This window comes from Hypanus sabinus, chromosome 2 (assembly GCF_030144855.1).
Source record: "Hypanus sabinus isolate sHypSab1 chromosome 2, sHypSab1.hap1, whole genome shotgun sequence".
NCBI classification, from domain to species: domain Eukaryota; kingdom Metazoa; phylum Chordata; class Chondrichthyes; order Myliobatiformes; family Dasyatidae; genus Hypanus; species Hypanus sabinus.
In genome coordinates this window covers 97,739,309-97,756,351 of record NC_082707.1, presented here as the reverse complement: position 1 = coordinate 97,756,351, position 17,043 = coordinate 97,739,309, and the positions used below count along the sequence as shown (strand labels likewise).

At 53.5% G+C, this 17,043-nt stretch overlaps 1 protein-coding gene across 2 annotated transcripts in view; it reads right to left on the bottom strand.

Annotated features, from left to right (window-relative positions):
• Positions 1–16,728, bottom strand: part of boka (BCL2 family apoptosis regulator BOK a) — an 85,910-nt gene extending 69,182 nt beyond the window's left edge. The window contains exon 1 of one of the 2 annotated variants that reach the window (XM_059951017.1): positions 16,429–16,728. The gene's annotated coding sequence lies outside the window, so the exon portion shown is untranslated. Of the gene's footprint in view, positions 1–16,154; positions 16,399–16,428 lie in introns of those variants that run through there. The other variant, XM_059951022.1, reaches the window with a different exon arrangement.
• Between the last annotated feature and the right edge of the window lie 315 nt (positions 16,729–17,043).

Sequence of the window (17,043 nt, the reverse complement as noted above, 5' to 3'; positions counted from 1 at the left end):
TGGAACCCATGGTGGAACTGACTGGAACCCATGGTGGAACTGACTAGTCCCCATGGTGGAACTGACTGGTCTCCATGGTGGAACTGACTGGAACCCATGGTGGAACTGACTGGAACCCATGGTGGAACTGACTAGTCCCCATGGTGGAACTGACTGGTCTCCATGGTGGAACTGACTGGTCTCCATGGTGGAACTGTCTGGAACCCATGGTGGAAATGACTGGAACCCATGGTGGAACTGACTGGAACCCATGGTGGAACTGACTGGAACCCATGGTGGAACTGACTGGTCCCCATGGTGGAACTAACTTTTCCCCATGGTGGAACTGACTGGTCTCCATGGTGGAACTGACTAGTCCCCATGGTGGAACTGACTGGTCCCCATGGTGGAACTGACTGGTCCACATGGTGGAACTGACTGGTCCCCATGGTGGAACTGACTGGAACCCATGGTGGAACTGACTGGTCTCCATGGTGGAACTGACTGGAACCCATGGTGGAACTGACTGTTCCCCATGGTGGAACTGACTGGTCCCCATGGTGGAACTGACTGGAACCCATGCTGGAACTGACTGTTCCCCATGGTGGAACTGACTGTTCCCCATGGTGGAACTGACTGGTCCCCATGGTGGAACTGACTGGAAAACATGGTGGAACTGACTGGAACCCATGGTGGAACTGACTGGTCTCCATGGTGGAACTGACTGGAACCCATGGTGGAACTGACTAGTCCCCATGGTGGAACTGACTGGTCTCCATGGTGGAACTGACTGGAACCCATGGTGGAACTGACTGGAACCCATGGTGGAACTGACTGGAACCCATGGTGGAACTGACTAGTCCCCATGGTGGAACTGACTGGTCCCCATGGTGGAACTGACTAGTCCACATGGTGGAACTGACTGGAACCCATGGTGGAACTGACTGGTCCCCATGGTGGAACTGACTGGAACCCATGGTGGAACTGACTGGTCTCCATGGTGGAACTGACTGGTCCCCATGGTGGAACTGACTGGAAAACATGGTGGAACTGACTGGAACCCATGGTAGAACTGACTGGTCTCCATGGTGGAACTGACTGGTCCCCATGGTGGAACTGACTGGAACCCATGGTAGAACTGACTGGTCTCCATGGTGGAACTGACTGGAACCCATGGTGGAACTGACAGGAACCCATGTTGGAACTGACTGGTCCCCATGGTGGAACTGACTGGTCCCCATGGTGGAACTGACTGGTCCCCATGGTGGAACTGACTGGAACCCATGGTGGAACTGACTGGTCCCCATGGTGGAACTGACTGGTCTCCATGGTGGAACTGACTGGTCCCCATGGTGGAACTGACTGGAACCCATGGTGGAACTGACTAGTCCCCATGGTGGAACTGACTGGTCTCCATGGTGGAACTGACTGGTCCCCATGGTGGAACTGACTGGAACCCATGGTGGAACTGACTGGAACCCATGGTGGAACTGACTGGTCTCCATGGTGGAACTGACTGGTCCCCATGGTGGAACTGACTGGAACCCATGGTGGAACTGACTGGTCTCCATGGTGGAACTGACTGGTCCCCATGGTGGAACTGACTGGAACCCATGGTGGAACTGACTGGTCTCCATGGTGGAACTGACTGGTCCCCATGGTGGAACTGACTGGAACCCATGGTGGAACTGACTGGAACCCATGGTGGAACTGACTGGTCTCCATGGTGGAACTGACTGGAACCCATGGTGGAACTGACTGGTCCCCATGGTGGAACTGACTGGAACCCACTGTGGAACTGACTGGAACCCATGGTGGAACTGACTAGTCCCCATGGTGGAACTGACTGGAACCCATGGTGGAACTGACTAGTCCCCATGGTGGAACTGACTGGTCTCCATGGTGGAACTGACTGGTCTCCATGGTGGAACTGACTGGTCTCCATGGTGAAACTGACTGGAACCCATGGTGGAACTGACTGGTCCCCATGGTGGAACTGACTGGAACCCATGGTGGAACTGACTGGAACCCATGGTGGAACTGACTGGTCTCCATGGTGGAACTGACTGGAACCCATGGTGGAACTGACTGGTCCCCATGGTGGAACTGACTGGAACCCATGGTGGAACTGACTAGTCCACATGGTGGAACTGACTGGAACCCATGGTGGAACTGACTGGTCCCCATGGTGGAACTGACTGGAACCCATGGTGGAACTGACTGGTCTCCATGGTGGAACTGACTGGTCCCCATGGTGGAACTGACTGGAACCCATGGTGGAACTGACTGGTCTCCATGGTGGAACTGACTGGTCTCCATGGTGAAACTGACTGGAACCCATGGTGGAACTGACTGGAACCCATGGTGGAACTGACTGGTCTCCATGGTGGAACTGACTGGTCTCCATGGTGAAACTGACTGGAACCCATGGTGGAACTGACTGGAACCCATGGTGGAACTGACTGGAACCCATGGTGGAACTGACTAGTCCCCATGGTGGAACTGACTGGTCTCCATGGTGGAACTGACTAGAACCCATGGTGGAACTGACTGGTCCCCATGGTGGAACTGACTGGAACCCATGGTGGAACTGACTAGTCCCCATGGTGGAACTGACTGGAACCCATGGTGGAACTGACTGGAACCCATGGTGGAACTGACTGGTCTCCATGGTGGAACTGACTAGTCCCCATGGTGGAACTGACTGTTCCCCATGGTGGAACTGACTGGTCCCCATGGTGGAACTGACTGGTCCCCATGGTGGAACTGACTGGTCCCCATGGTGGAACTGACTGGAACCCATGGTGGAACTGACTGGTCCCCATGGTGGAACTGACTGGAAAACATGGTGGAACTGACTGGAAAACATGGTGGAACTGACTGGAACCCATGGTAGAACTGACTGGTCCCCATGGTGGAACTGACTGGAACCCATGATAGAACTGACTGGTCTCCATGGTGGAACTGACTGGTCTCCATGGTGGAACTGACTGGAACCCATGTTGGAACTGACTGGTCCCCATGGTGGAACTGACTGGTCCCCATGGTGGAACTGACTGGAACCCATGGTGGAACTGACTGGTCCCCATGGTGGAACTGACTGGTCTCCATGGTGGAACTGACTGGTCCCCATGGTGGAACTGACTGGAACCCATGGTGGAACTGACTGGTCCCCATGGTGGAACTGACTGGTCTCCATGGTGGAACTGACTGGTCCCCATGGTGGAACTGACTGGAACCCATGGTGGAACTGACTGGAACCCATGGTGGAACTGACTGGAACCCATGGTGGAACTGACTGGTCTCCATGGTGGAACTGACTGGTCCCCATGGTGGAACTGACTGGAACCCATGGTGGAACTGACTGGTCCCCATGGTGGAACTGACTGGTCCCCATGGTGGAACTGACTGGAACCCATGGTGGAACTGACTGGTCTCCATGGTGGAACTGACTGGTCCCCATGGTGGAACTGACTGGAACCCATGGTGGAACTGACTGGAACCCATGGTGGAACTGACTGGTCTCCATGGTGGAACTGACTGGTCCCCATGGTGGAACTGACTGGAACCCATGGTGGAACTGACTGGTCTCCATGGTGGAACTGACTGGTCCCCATGGTGGAACTGACTGGAACCCATGGTGGAACTGACTAGTCCCCATGGTGGAACTGACTGGTCTCCATGGTGGAACTGACTGGTCTCCATGGTGGAACTGACTGGTCTCCATGGTGAAACTGACTGGAACCCATGGTGGAACTGACTGGAACCCATGGTGGAACTGACTGGAACCCATGGTGGAACTGACTGGAACCCATGGTGGAACTGACTAGTCCACATGGTGGAACTGACTGGAACCCATGGTGGAACTGACTGGTCCCCATGGTGGAACTGACTGGAACCCATGGTGGAACTGACTGGTCTCCATGGTGGAACTGACTGGTCCCCATGGTGGAACTGACTGGAACCCATGGTGGAACTGACTGGTCTCCATGGTGGAACTGACTGGTCTCCATGGTGAAACTGACTGGAACCCATGGTGGAACTGACTGGTCTCCATGGTGGAACTGACTGGTCTCCATGGTGAAACTGACTGGAACCCATGGTGGAACTGACTGGAACCCATGGTGGAACTGACTGGTCTCCATGGTGGAACTGACTGGAACCCATGGTGGAACTGACTAGTCCACATGGTGGAACTGACTGGAACCCATGGTGGAACTGACTGGTCCCCATGGTGGAACTGACTGGAACCCATGGTGGAACTGACTGGTCCCCATGGTGGAACTGACTGGAACCCACTGTGGAACTGACTGGAACCCATGGTGGAACTGACTAGTCCCCATGGTGGAACTGACTGGAACCCATGGTGGAACTGACTAGTCCCCATGGTGGAACTGACTGGTCTCCATGGTGGAACTGACTGGTCTCCATGGTGAAACTGACTGGAACCCATGGTGGAACTGACTGGTCCCGATGGTGGAACTGACTGGAACCCATGGTGGAACTGACTGGAACCCATGGTGGAACTGACTGGTCTCCATGGTGGAACTGACTGGAACCCATGGTGGAACTGACTGGTCCCCATGGTGGAACTGACTGGAACCCATGGTGGAACTGACTAGTCCACATGGTGGAACTGACTGGAACCCATGGTGGAACTGACTGGTCCCCATGGTGGAACTGACTGGAACCCATGGTGGAACTGACTGGTCTCCATGGTGGAACTGACTGGTCCCCATGGTGGAACTGACTGGAACCCATGGTGGAACTGACTGGTCTCCATGGTGGAACTGACTGGTCTCCATGGTGAAACTGACTGGAACCCATGGTGGAACTGACTGGAACCCATGGTGGAACTGACTGGTCTCCATGGTGGAACTGACTGGTCTCCATGGTGAAACTGACTGGAACCCATGGTGGAACTGACTGGAACCCATGGTGGAACTGACTAGTCCCCATGGTGGAACTGACTGGTCTCCATGGTGGAACTGACTAGAACCCATGGTGGAACTGACTGGTCCCCATGGTGGAACTGACTGGAACCCATGGTGGAACTGACTAGTCCCCATGGTGGAACTGACTGGAACCCATGGTGGAACTGACTGGAACCCATGGTGGAACTGACTGGTCTCCATGGTGGAACTGACTAGTCCCCATGGTGGAAATGACTGTTCCCCATGGTGGAACTGACTGTTCCCCATGGTGGAACTGACTGGTCTCCATGGTGGAACTGACTGGTCCCCATGGTGGAACTGACTGGAACCCATGGTGGAACTGACTGGAACCCATGGTGGAACTGACTGGTCTCCATGGTGGAACTGACTGGTCCCCATGGTGGAACTGACTGGAAAACATGGTGGAACTGACTGGAACCCATGGTAGAACTAACTGGTCTCCATGGTGGAACTGACTGGTCCCCATGGTGGAACTGACTGGAACCCATGATAGAACTGACTGGTCTCCATGGTGGAACTGACTGGAACCCATGGTGGAACTGACTGGAACCCATGTTGGAACTGACTGGTCCCCATGGTGGAACTGACTGGTCCCCATGGTGGAACTGACTGGAACCCATGGTGGAACTGACTGGTCCCCATGGTGGAACTGACTGGTCTCCATGGTGGAACTGACTGGTCCCCATGGTGGAACTGACTGGAACCCATGGTGGAACTGACTGGTCCCCATGGTGGAACTGACTGGTCTCCATGGTGGAACTGACTGGTCCCCATGGTGGAACTGACTGGAACCCATGGTGGAACTGACTGGAACCCATGGTGGAACTGACTGGTCTCCATGGTGGAACTGACTGGTCCCCATGGTGGAACTGACTGGAACCCATGGTGGAACTGACTGGTCCCCATGGTGGAACTGACTGGTCCCCATGGTGGAACTGACTGGAACCCATGGTGGAACTGACTGGTCTCCATGGTGGAACTGACAGGTCCCCATGGTGGAACTGACTGGAACCCATGGTGGAACTGACTGGAACCCATGGTGGAACTGACTGGTCTCCATGGTGGAACTGACTGGTCCCCATGGTGGAACTGACTGGAACCCATGGTGGAACTGACTGGTCTCCATGGTGGAACTGACTGGTCCCCATGGTGGAACTGACTGGAACCCATGGTGGAACTGACTAGTCCCCATGGTGGAACTGACTGGTCTCCATGGTGGAACTGACTGGTCTCCATGGTGGAACTGACTGGTCTCCATGGTGAAACTGACTGGAACCCATGGTGGAACTGACTGGAACCCATGGTGGAACTGACTGGAACCCATGGTGGAACTGACTGGTCTCCATGGTGGAACTGACTGGAACCCATGGTGGAACTGACTAGTCCACATGGTGGAACTGACTGGAACCCATGGTGGAACTGACTGGTCCCCATGGTGGAACTGACTGGAACCCATGGTGGAACTGACTGGTCTCCATGGTGGAACTGACTGGTCCCCATGGTGGAACTGACTGGAACCCATGGTGGAACTGACTGGTCTCCATGGTGGAACTGACTGGTCTCCATGGTGAAACTGACTGGAACCCATGGTGGAACTGACTGGTCTCCATGGTGGAACTGACTGGTCTCCATGGTGAAACTGACTGGAACCCATGGTGGAACTGACTGGAACCCATGGTGGAACTGACTGGTCTCCATGGTGGAACTGACTGGAACCCATGGTGGAACTGACTAGTCCACATGGTGGAACTGACTGGAACCCATGGTGGAACTGACTGGTCCCCATGGTGGAACTGACTGGAACCCATGGTGGAACTGACTGGTCTCCATGGTGGAACTGACTGGTCCCCATGTTGGAACTGACTGGAACCCATGGTGGAACTGACTGGTCTCCATGGTGGAACTGACTGGTCTCCATGGTGAAACTGACTGGAACCCATGGTGGAACTGACTGGTCTCCATGGTGGAACTGACTGGTCTCCATGGTGAAACTGACTGGAACCCATGGTGGAACTGACTGGTCCCCATGGTGGAACTGACTGGAACCCATGGTGGAACTGACTGGAACCCATGGTGGAACTGACTGGTCTCCATGGTGGAACTGACTGGAACCCATGGTGGAACTGACTGGTCCCCATGGTGGAACTGACTGGAACCCATGGTGGAACTGACTAGTCCCCATGGTGGAACTGACTGGAACTCATGGTGGAACTGACTGGTCCCCATGGTGGAACTGACTGGAACCCATGGTGGAACTGACTGGTCTCCATGGTGGAACTGACTGGTCCCCATGGTGGAACTGACTGGAACCCATCGTGGAACTGACTGGTCCCCATGGTGGAACTGACTGGAACCCATGGTGGAACTGACTGGTCTCCATTGTGGAACTGACTGGTCCCCATGGTGGAACTGACTGGAACCCATGGTGGAACTGACTGGTCCCCATGGTGGAACTGACTGGTCCCCATGGTGGAACTGACTGGAACCCATGGTGGAACTGACTGGTCCCCATGGTGGAACTGACTGGTCTCCATGGTGGAACTGACTGGTCTCCATGGTGGAACTGACTGGTCTCCATGGTGGAACTGACTGGAACCCATGGTGGAACTGATTGGTCTCCATGGTGGAACTGACTGGTCTCCATGGTGGAACTGACTAGTCCCCATGGTGGAACTGACTGGTCCCCATGGTGGAACTGACTGGTCTCCATGGTGGAACTGACTGGAACCCATGGTGGAACTGACTGGTCTCCATGGTGGAACTGACTGGTCTCCATGGTGGAACTGACTGGAACCCATGGTGGAACTGACTGGAACCCATGGTGGAACTGACTGGTCCCCATGGTGGAACTGACTGGAACCCATGGTGGAATTGACTAGTCCACATGGTGGAACTGACTGGAACCCATGGTGGAACTGACTGGTCCCCATGGTGGAACTGACTGGAACCCATGGTGGAACTGACTGGTCTCCATGGTGGAACTGACTGATCCCCATGGTGGAACTGACTGGAACCCAAGGTGGAACTGACTGGTCTCCATGGTGGAACTGACTGGTCTCCATGGTGAATCTGACTGGAACCCATGGTGGAACTGACTGGAACCCATGGTGGAACTGACTGGTCTCCATGGTGGAACTGACTGGTCTCCATGGTGAAACTGACTGGAACCCATGGTGGAACTGACTGGAACCCATGGTGGAACTGACTGGAACCCATGGTGGAACTGACTATTCCCCATGGTGGAACTGACTGGTCTCCATGGTGGAACTGACTAGAACCCATGGTGGAACTGACTGGTCCCCATGGTGGAACTGACTGGAACCCATGGTGGAACTGACTAGTCCCCATGGTGGAACTGACTGGAACCCATGGTGGAACTGTCTGGAACCCATGGTGGAACTGACTGGTCTCCATGGTGGAACTGACTAGTCCCCATGGTGGAACTGACTGTTCCCCATGGTGGAACTGACTGGTCCCCATGGTGGAACTGACTGGTCTCCATGGTGGAACTGACTGGTCCCCATGGTGGAACTGACTGGAACGCATGGTGGAACTGACTGGTCTCCATGGTGGAACTGACTGGTCCCCATGGTGGAACTGACTGGAAAACATGGTGGAACTGACTGGAACCCATGGTAGAACTGACTGGTCTCCATGGTGGAACTGACTGGTCCCCATGGTGGAACTGACTGGAACCCATGGTGGAACTGACTAGTCCCCATGGTGGAACTGACTGGAACCCATGGTGGAACTGACTGGTCTCCATGGTGGAACTGACTGGTCTCCATGGTGGAACTGACTGGTCCCCATGGTGGAACTGACTGGTCTCCATGGTGGAACTGACTGGTCTCCATGGTGGAACTGACTGGAACCCATGGTGGAACTGACTGGTCCCCATGGTGGAACTGACTGGTCTCCATGGTGGAACTGACTGGTCTCCATGGTGGAACTGACTGGTCTCCATGGTGGAACTGACTGGAACCCATGGTGGAACTGACTAGTCCCCATGGTGGAACTGACTGGTCTCCATGGTGGAACTGACTGGAACCCATGGTGGAACTGACTAGTCCCCATGGTGGAACTGACTGGTCTCCATGGTGGAACTGACTGGTCTCCATGGTGGAACTGACTGGAACCCATGGTGGAACTGACTGGTCCCCATGGTGGAACTGACTGGTCTCCATGGTGGAACTGACTGGTCCCCATGGTGGAACTGACTGGTCTCCATGGTGGAACTGACTGGAACCCATGGTGGAACTGACTGGTCTCCATGGTGGAACTGACTGGAACCCATGGTGGAACTGACTGGAACCCATGGTGGAACTGACTAGTCCCCATGGTGGAACTGACTGGTCTCCATGGTGGAACTGACTGGTCTCCATGGTGGAACTGACTGGTCTCCATGGTGGAACTGACTGGTCCCCATGGTGGAACTGACTGGTCTCCATGGTGGAACTGACTGGTCTCCATGGTGGAACTGACTGGTCTCCATGGTGGAACTGACTAGTCCCCATGGTGGAACTGACTGGTCTCCATGGTGGAACTGACTGGTCTCCATGGTGGAACTGACTAGTCCCCATGGTGGAACTGACTGCAACCCATGGTGAAACTGACTAGTCCCCATGGTGGAACTGACTGGAACCCATGGTGGAACTGACTGGTCTCCATGGTGGAACTGACTGGAACCCATGGTGGAACTGACTGGTCTCCATGGTGGAACTGACTGGAACCCATGGTGGAACTGACTGGTCTCCATGGTGGAACTGACTGGAACCCATGGTGGAACTGACTGGTCCCCATGGTGGAACTGACTGGAACCCATGGTGGATCTGACTGGTCTCCATGGTGGAACTGACTGGAACCCATGGTGGAACTGACTGGTCTCCATGGTGGAACTGACTGGAACCCATGGTGGAACTGACTGGAACCCATGGTGGAACTGACTGGAACCCATGGTGGAACTGACTGGTCCCCATGGTGGAACTGACTGGTCTCCATGGTGGAACTGACTGGAACCCATGGTGGAACTGACTGGTCTCCATGGTGGAACTGACTGGTCTCCATGGTGGAACTGACTTGAACCCATGGTGGAACTGACTGGTCTCCATGGTGGAACTGACTGGTCTCCATGGTGGAACTGACTGGTCTCCATGGTGGAACTGACTGGAACCCATGGTGGAACTGACTGGTCCCCATGGTGGAACTGACTGGTCTCCATGGTGGAACTGACTGGTCTCCATGGTGGAACTGACTGGAACCCATGGTGGAACTGACTGGAACCCATGGTGGAACTGACTGGTCCCCATGGTGGAACTGACTGGAACCCATGGTGGAACTGACTGGTCCCCATGGTGGAACTGACTGGAACCCATGGTGGAACTGACTGGTCTCCATGGTGGAACTGACTGGAACCCATGGTGGAACTGACTAGTCCCCATGGTGGAACTGACTGGAACTCATGGTGGAACTGACTGGTCCCCATGGTGGAACTGACTGGAACCCATGGTGGAACTGACTGGTCTCCATGGTGGAACTGACTGGTCCCCATGGTGGAACTGACTGGAACCCATCGTGGAACTGACTGGTCCCCATGGTGGAACTGACTGGAACCCATGGTGGAACTGACTGGTCTCCATTGTGGAACTGACTGGTCCCCATGGTGGAACTGACTGGAACCCATGGTGAAACTGACTAGTCCCCATGGTGGAACTGACTGGAACCCATGGTGGAACTGACTGGTCTCCATGGTGGAACTGACTGGAACCCATGGTGGAACTGACTGGTCTCCATGGTGGAACTGACTGGAACCCATGGTGGAACTGACTGGTCTCCATGGTGGAACTGACTGGAACCCATGGTGGAACTGACTGGTCCCCATGGTGGAACTGACTGGAACCCATGGTGGATCTGACTGGTCTCCATGGTGGAACTGACTGGAACCCATGGTGGAACTGACTGGTCTCCATGGTGGAACTGACTGGAACCCATGGTGGAACTGACTGGAACCCATGGTGGAACTGACTGGAACCCATGGTGGAACTGACTGGTCCCCATGGTGGAACTGACTGGTCTCCATGGTGGAACTGACTGGAACCCATGGTGGAACTGACTGGTCTCCATGGTGGAACTGACTGGTCTCCATGGTGGAACTGACTGGAACCCATGGTGGAACTGACTGGAACCCATGGTGGAACTGACTGGAACCCATGGTGGAACTGACTGGTCCCCATGGTGGAACTGACTGGTCTCCATGGTGGAACTGACTGGAACCCATGGTGGAACTGACTGGAACCCATGGTGGAACTGACTGGAACCCATGGTGGAACTGACTGGTCCCCATGGTGGAACTGACTGGAACCCATGGTGGAATTGACTAGTCCACATGGTGGAACTGACTGGAACCCATGGTGGAACTGACTGGTCCCCATGGTGGAACTGACTGGAACCCATGGTGGAACTGACTGGTCCCCATGGTGGAACTGACTGGAACCCATGGTGGAACTGACTGGTCTCCATGGTGGAACTGACTGGAACCCATGGTGGAACTGACTAGTCCCCATGGTGGAACTGACTGGAACTCATGGTGGAACTGACTGGAACCCATGGTGGAACTGACTGGTCCCCATGGTGGAACTGACTGGAACCCATGGTGGATCTGACTGGTCTCCATGGTGGAACTGACTGGAACCCATGGTGGAACTGACTGGTCTCCATGGTGGAACTGACTGGAACCCATGGTGGAACTGACTGGAACCCATGGTGGAACTGACTGGTCCCCATGGTGGAACTGACTGGTCTCCATGGTGGAACTGACTGGAACCCATGGTGGAACTGACTGGTCTCCATGGTGGAACTGACTGGTCTCCATGGTGGAACTGACTGGAACCCATGGTGGAACTGACTGGAACCCATGGTGGAACTGACTGGAACCCATGGTGGAACTGACTGGTCCCCATGGTGGAACTGACTGGTCTCCATGGTGGAACTGACTGGAACCCATGGTGGAACTGACTGGTCTCCATGGTGGAACTGACTGGTCTCCATGGTGGAACTGACTGGAACCCATGGTGGAACTGACTGGTCTCCATGGTGGAACTGACTGGTCTCCATGGTGGAACTGACTGGTCTCCATGGTGGAACTGACTGGAACCCATGGTGGAACTGACTGGTCCCCATGGTGGAACTGACTGGTCTCCATGGTGGAACTGACTGGTCTCCATGGTGGAACTGACTGGAACCCATGGTGGAACTGACTGGAACCCATGGTGGAACTGACTGGTCCCCATGGTGGAACTGACTGGAACCCATGGTGGAACTGACTGGTCCCCATGGTGGAACTGACTGGAACCCATGGTGGAACTGACTGGTCTCCATGGTGGAACTGACTGGAACCCATGGTGGAACTGACTAGTCCCCATGGTGGAACTGACTGGAACTCATGGTGGAACTGACTGGTCCCCATGGTGGAACTGACTGGAACCCATGGTGGAACTGACTGGTCTCCATGGTGGAACTGACTGGTCCCCATGGTGGAACTGACTGGAACCCATCGTGGAACTGACTGGTCCCCATGGTGGAACTGACTGGAACCCATGGTGGAACTGACTGGTCTCCATTGTGGAACTGACTGGTCCCCATGGTGGAACTGACTGGAACCCATGGTGGAACTGACTGGTCCCCATGGTGGAACTGACTGGTCCCCATGGTGGAACTGACTGGAACCCATGGTGGAACTGACTGGTCCCCATGGTGGAACTGACTGGTCTCCATGGTGGAACTGACTGGTCTCCATGGTGGAACTGACTGGTCTCCATGGTGGAACTGACTGGAACCCATGGTGGAACTGATTGGTCTCCATGGTGGAACTGACTGGTCTCCATGGTGGAACTGACTGGTCCCCATGGTGGAACTGACTGGTCCCCATGGTGGAACTGACTGGTCTCCATGGTGGAACTGACTGGAACCCATGGTGGAACTGACTGGTCTCCATGGTGGAACTGACTGGTCTCCATGGTGGAACTGACTGGAACCCATGGTGGAACTGACTGGAACCCATGGTGGAACTGACTGGTCCCCATGGTGGAACTGACTGGAACCCATGGTGGAATTGACTAGTCCACATGGTGGAACTGACTGGAACCCATGGTGGAACTGACTGGTCCCCATGGTGGAACTGACTGGAACCCATGGTGGAACTGACTGGTCTCCATGGTGGAACTGACTGATCCCCATGGTGGAACTGACTGGAACCCATGGTGGAACTGACTGGTCTCCATGGTGGAACTGACTGGTCTCCATGGTGAAACTGACTGGAACCCATGGTGGAACTGACTGGAACCCATGGTGGAACTGACTGGTCTCCATGGTGGAACTGACTGGTCTCCATGGTGAAACTGACTGGAACCCATGGTGGAACTGACTGGAACCCATGGTGGAACTGACTGGAACCCATGGTGGAACTGACTAGTCCCCATGGTGGAACTGACTGGTCTCCATGGTGGAACTGACTGGTCTCCATGGTGGAACTGACTGGTCCCCATGGTGGAACTGACTGGTCTCCATGGTGGAACTGACTTGTCTCCATGGTGGAACTGACTGGTCTCCATGGTGGAACTGACTGGTCCCCATGGTGGAACTGACTGGTCTCCATGGTGGAACTGACTGGTCTCCATGGTGGAACTGACTGGTCTCCATGGTGGAACTGACTAGTCCCCATGGTGGAACTGACTGGTCTCCATGGTGGAACTGACTGGTCTCCATGGTGGAACTGACTAGTCCCCATGGTGGAACTGACTGGAACCCATGGTGAAACTGACTAGTCCCCATGGTGGAACTGACTGGAACCCATGGTGGAACTGACTGGTCTCCATGGTGGAACTGACTGGAACCCATGGTGGAACTGACTGGTCTCCATGGTGGAACTGACTGGAACCCATGGTGGAACTGACTGGTCTCCATGGTGGAACTGACTGGAACCCATGGTGGAACTGACTGGTCCCCATGGTGGAACTGACTGGAACCCATGGTGGAACTGACTGGTCTCCATGGTGGAACTGACTGGAACCCATGGTGGAACTGACTGGTCTCCATGGTGGAACTGACTGGAACCCATGGTGGAACTGACTGGAACCCATGGTGGAACTGACTGGAACCCATGGTGGAACTGACTGGTCCCCATGGTGGAACTGACTGGTCTCCATGGTGGAACTGACTGGAACCCATGGTGGAACTGACTGGTCTCCATGGTGGAACTGACTGGTCTCCATGGTGGAACTGACTGGAACCCATGGTGGAACTGACTGGTCTCCATGGTGGAACTGACTGGTCTCCATGGTGGAACTGACTGGTCTCCATGGTGGAACTGACTGGAACCCATGGTGGAACTGACTGGTCCCCATGGTGGAACTGACTGGTCTCCATGGTGGAACTGACTGGTCTCCATGGTGGAACTGACTGGAACCCATGGTGGAACTGACTGGAACCCATGGTGGAACTGACTGGTCCCCATGGTGGAACTGACTGGAACCCATGGTGGAACTGACTGGTCTCCATGGTGGAACTGACTGGAACCCATGGTGGAACTGACTGGAACCCATGGTGGAACTGACTAAGAGTCTAGCTCCATGGTGGAGCTGACTACTTTGGTAGTTTCTTCTTTTGCCAAAGCTGCCATCAAACTCAGAGTAACATTGAGGCAGTGGAATTTTGCCAGACCACTGATTACTGGGAGGCAACAAAATGGGCTTTTCTCTGGGACAGGTGAAATCTGTAGAAACAAGACAGTTTGTATCTGAACTGGAGGGGAACCAATATCCTCACTGAGGGTTTGCTAGTGCTTCTCTTGAAGGTGTGAACTACTGTGACAGGGGTGTGAAGAGGAAGAACGACTGGTAGAGCTGAGGCAGGAAGTTGTTATGACAAGTTGAACTGGAAAGGAAGGACAGGATATAATAAACACAGGTACATGGCCAATAAAACAGGGATCTTTGAGGTAAAAATAATTTATTTAAAGGCAGCACCCAACTGGCATGCATCAAATTTTCAGAAGCAATTAAGTAATAAGGAGCAAGTAGTGTCTTTGTCATAGCTAGCACTGTAGGTGGGGGAGGGGGGTAAATATTAGTGGCACCCCCACTGCTTCTGCATTTAGTTATTAGATCTTTTCGGTCAACCTTGGCAACAGAGGTGAGGAAAATCGGTTGGGAAAATGAACCCTTGAGCTTCTTACTGCGGATGACAGTGTTACCACGGGCCAACAGAAGGGAAGCACCGGGGAGATGTTTTACAGAAAGTAAGAGGTAACGATAGAGAAACAGATAAAGACGCCTAATTTAATAGATAAGTGTTGAAACAGGGAAGCGACTGGGACATTTCATCAGAAGTGGTCAAACAGCCCAAAGCCTTTTCAAACGACCCAATCTATAAAACAACGCACACAAAACTGGGCAGGGCAGGCAGCATCTATGGAAAAGAGTAAACAGTCCATGTTTTGTGCCAAGACCTTCATCATGTGCTGATGAACGCTCCCGCTCTGAAACGTCACTGTTCACCCTTTTCCATAGATGCTGCCTGCCCTGCCCAGTTCCTCCAACATCTTGTGTGTTGTTTGGATTTCCAGCATCTACAGATTTTCTCTTGTTTGTCAGCAGACTAATTAAAATCAGCGCCCATCTGTCTTCACGCCGGGCGACACGTGTCAACCATTCCCTCCGAGACACAATCACTGTCCACGGCCGTGCCGCAGGAACAGCAAACCCACTGAGAAACAAGAAAGGTCAAATTGCCCGGCAACTGCCGGTGATATTAAACATGACGATGGTGTGAAAAGTTTGGCAAGATCAGAGAACAACTCAAATATGATTCTGATTCTTTCATGCTAAAACATTATCTTTTTAAAAAAAAATCACATTTCCAGCCTGCTTAAAATAACAGCAAATAAACACCAGAGAGTAACTCCGACAAAGTGTGTTTCATCTGAGGCGCTCAGGCTTCTCTTCCCACAGACGCTGCCCGACCTGCCTGGCGAGTGTTCCCAGCATTTTCTGTTATGTTTACTAAAATAATCAAAGCAGATCTGGAATGCAAATTTTAAACCCGTGCCAGCCCTACAAAACACCCCGCCGGAACACAAAAATGAGACGGTGGTGTGCGAAACGCGGTCTCACATCACTTTGCCTTTAGATCTGTCACTGTAAATTAAGAAAGTAAGGGCATCCGTACCTTAAGTTTGTGAATGGATGGCGTGCAAATGCCAATAACAATATTTATCGTGAATATGATGACTTGAACGTTTTGAATTTCTAGACTTTGTTTGGCGTTTTCTTTGACCTCGGACTCCCCGGGCAATGAATACACGATAAAGGGCGGTGGGTGAGAATTAGCGTCAGAAACAGCGACGTGGCTGCAAGGAGTGAAACCACCTCTTTATCCGCACCGGGAAAGCAGTTGGAAAGAGATGCCCCCTCACAAAGGAGCGTTCAAAAGCCGCACTCACCTCGCTTGGGACTTTTATAAAAGGAAGTTCCTCCCGCTCTGGCTTCGGGAGCTAACTTGGCTCACTTTTCCAGTCTCCCTCGCGGATTAAGAGCTCCAGTGTACGCCCACCGCCTCTCCTTTTTTTGGCCAGACGCTTTACCAATGTGCTTCGAATTAAGATGCCTCTGGGCGACCAGCAACTTTCACAAACAACCCCATTTAAGGGAAGAGGACAAGCTGTGATCAGAGCCTGGGCCAAATCCACACTCAGCGACCGCCCTGCGCACAAAGAGCACGCACCTCGAGATTTTAGTCTCAAACCATCTCGGAGTCATCCCTCACACTGGAGACACACTGCCCCTTTCTGGCCGCACGGCAACCCGAAATAGACATCCTCCCTGACGGAAAGGACGCCCAGTAGCACAGAGATGTCTCGAAAACGAGTATGAAGAGATGTCAAATAAATTTATATTTCTAGAAATTACAGAAAAATAAACGTACATAAACATACACAGACGTGTTTCTGGATAGTCCCTTGGAAAATGTATCTGAACCACGTTTATTATCACTGTCGTGAAAATTGCTGGTATAAGTCATAAAATTACAATAAACTATGAAAGAAAGAAGTAGTGCA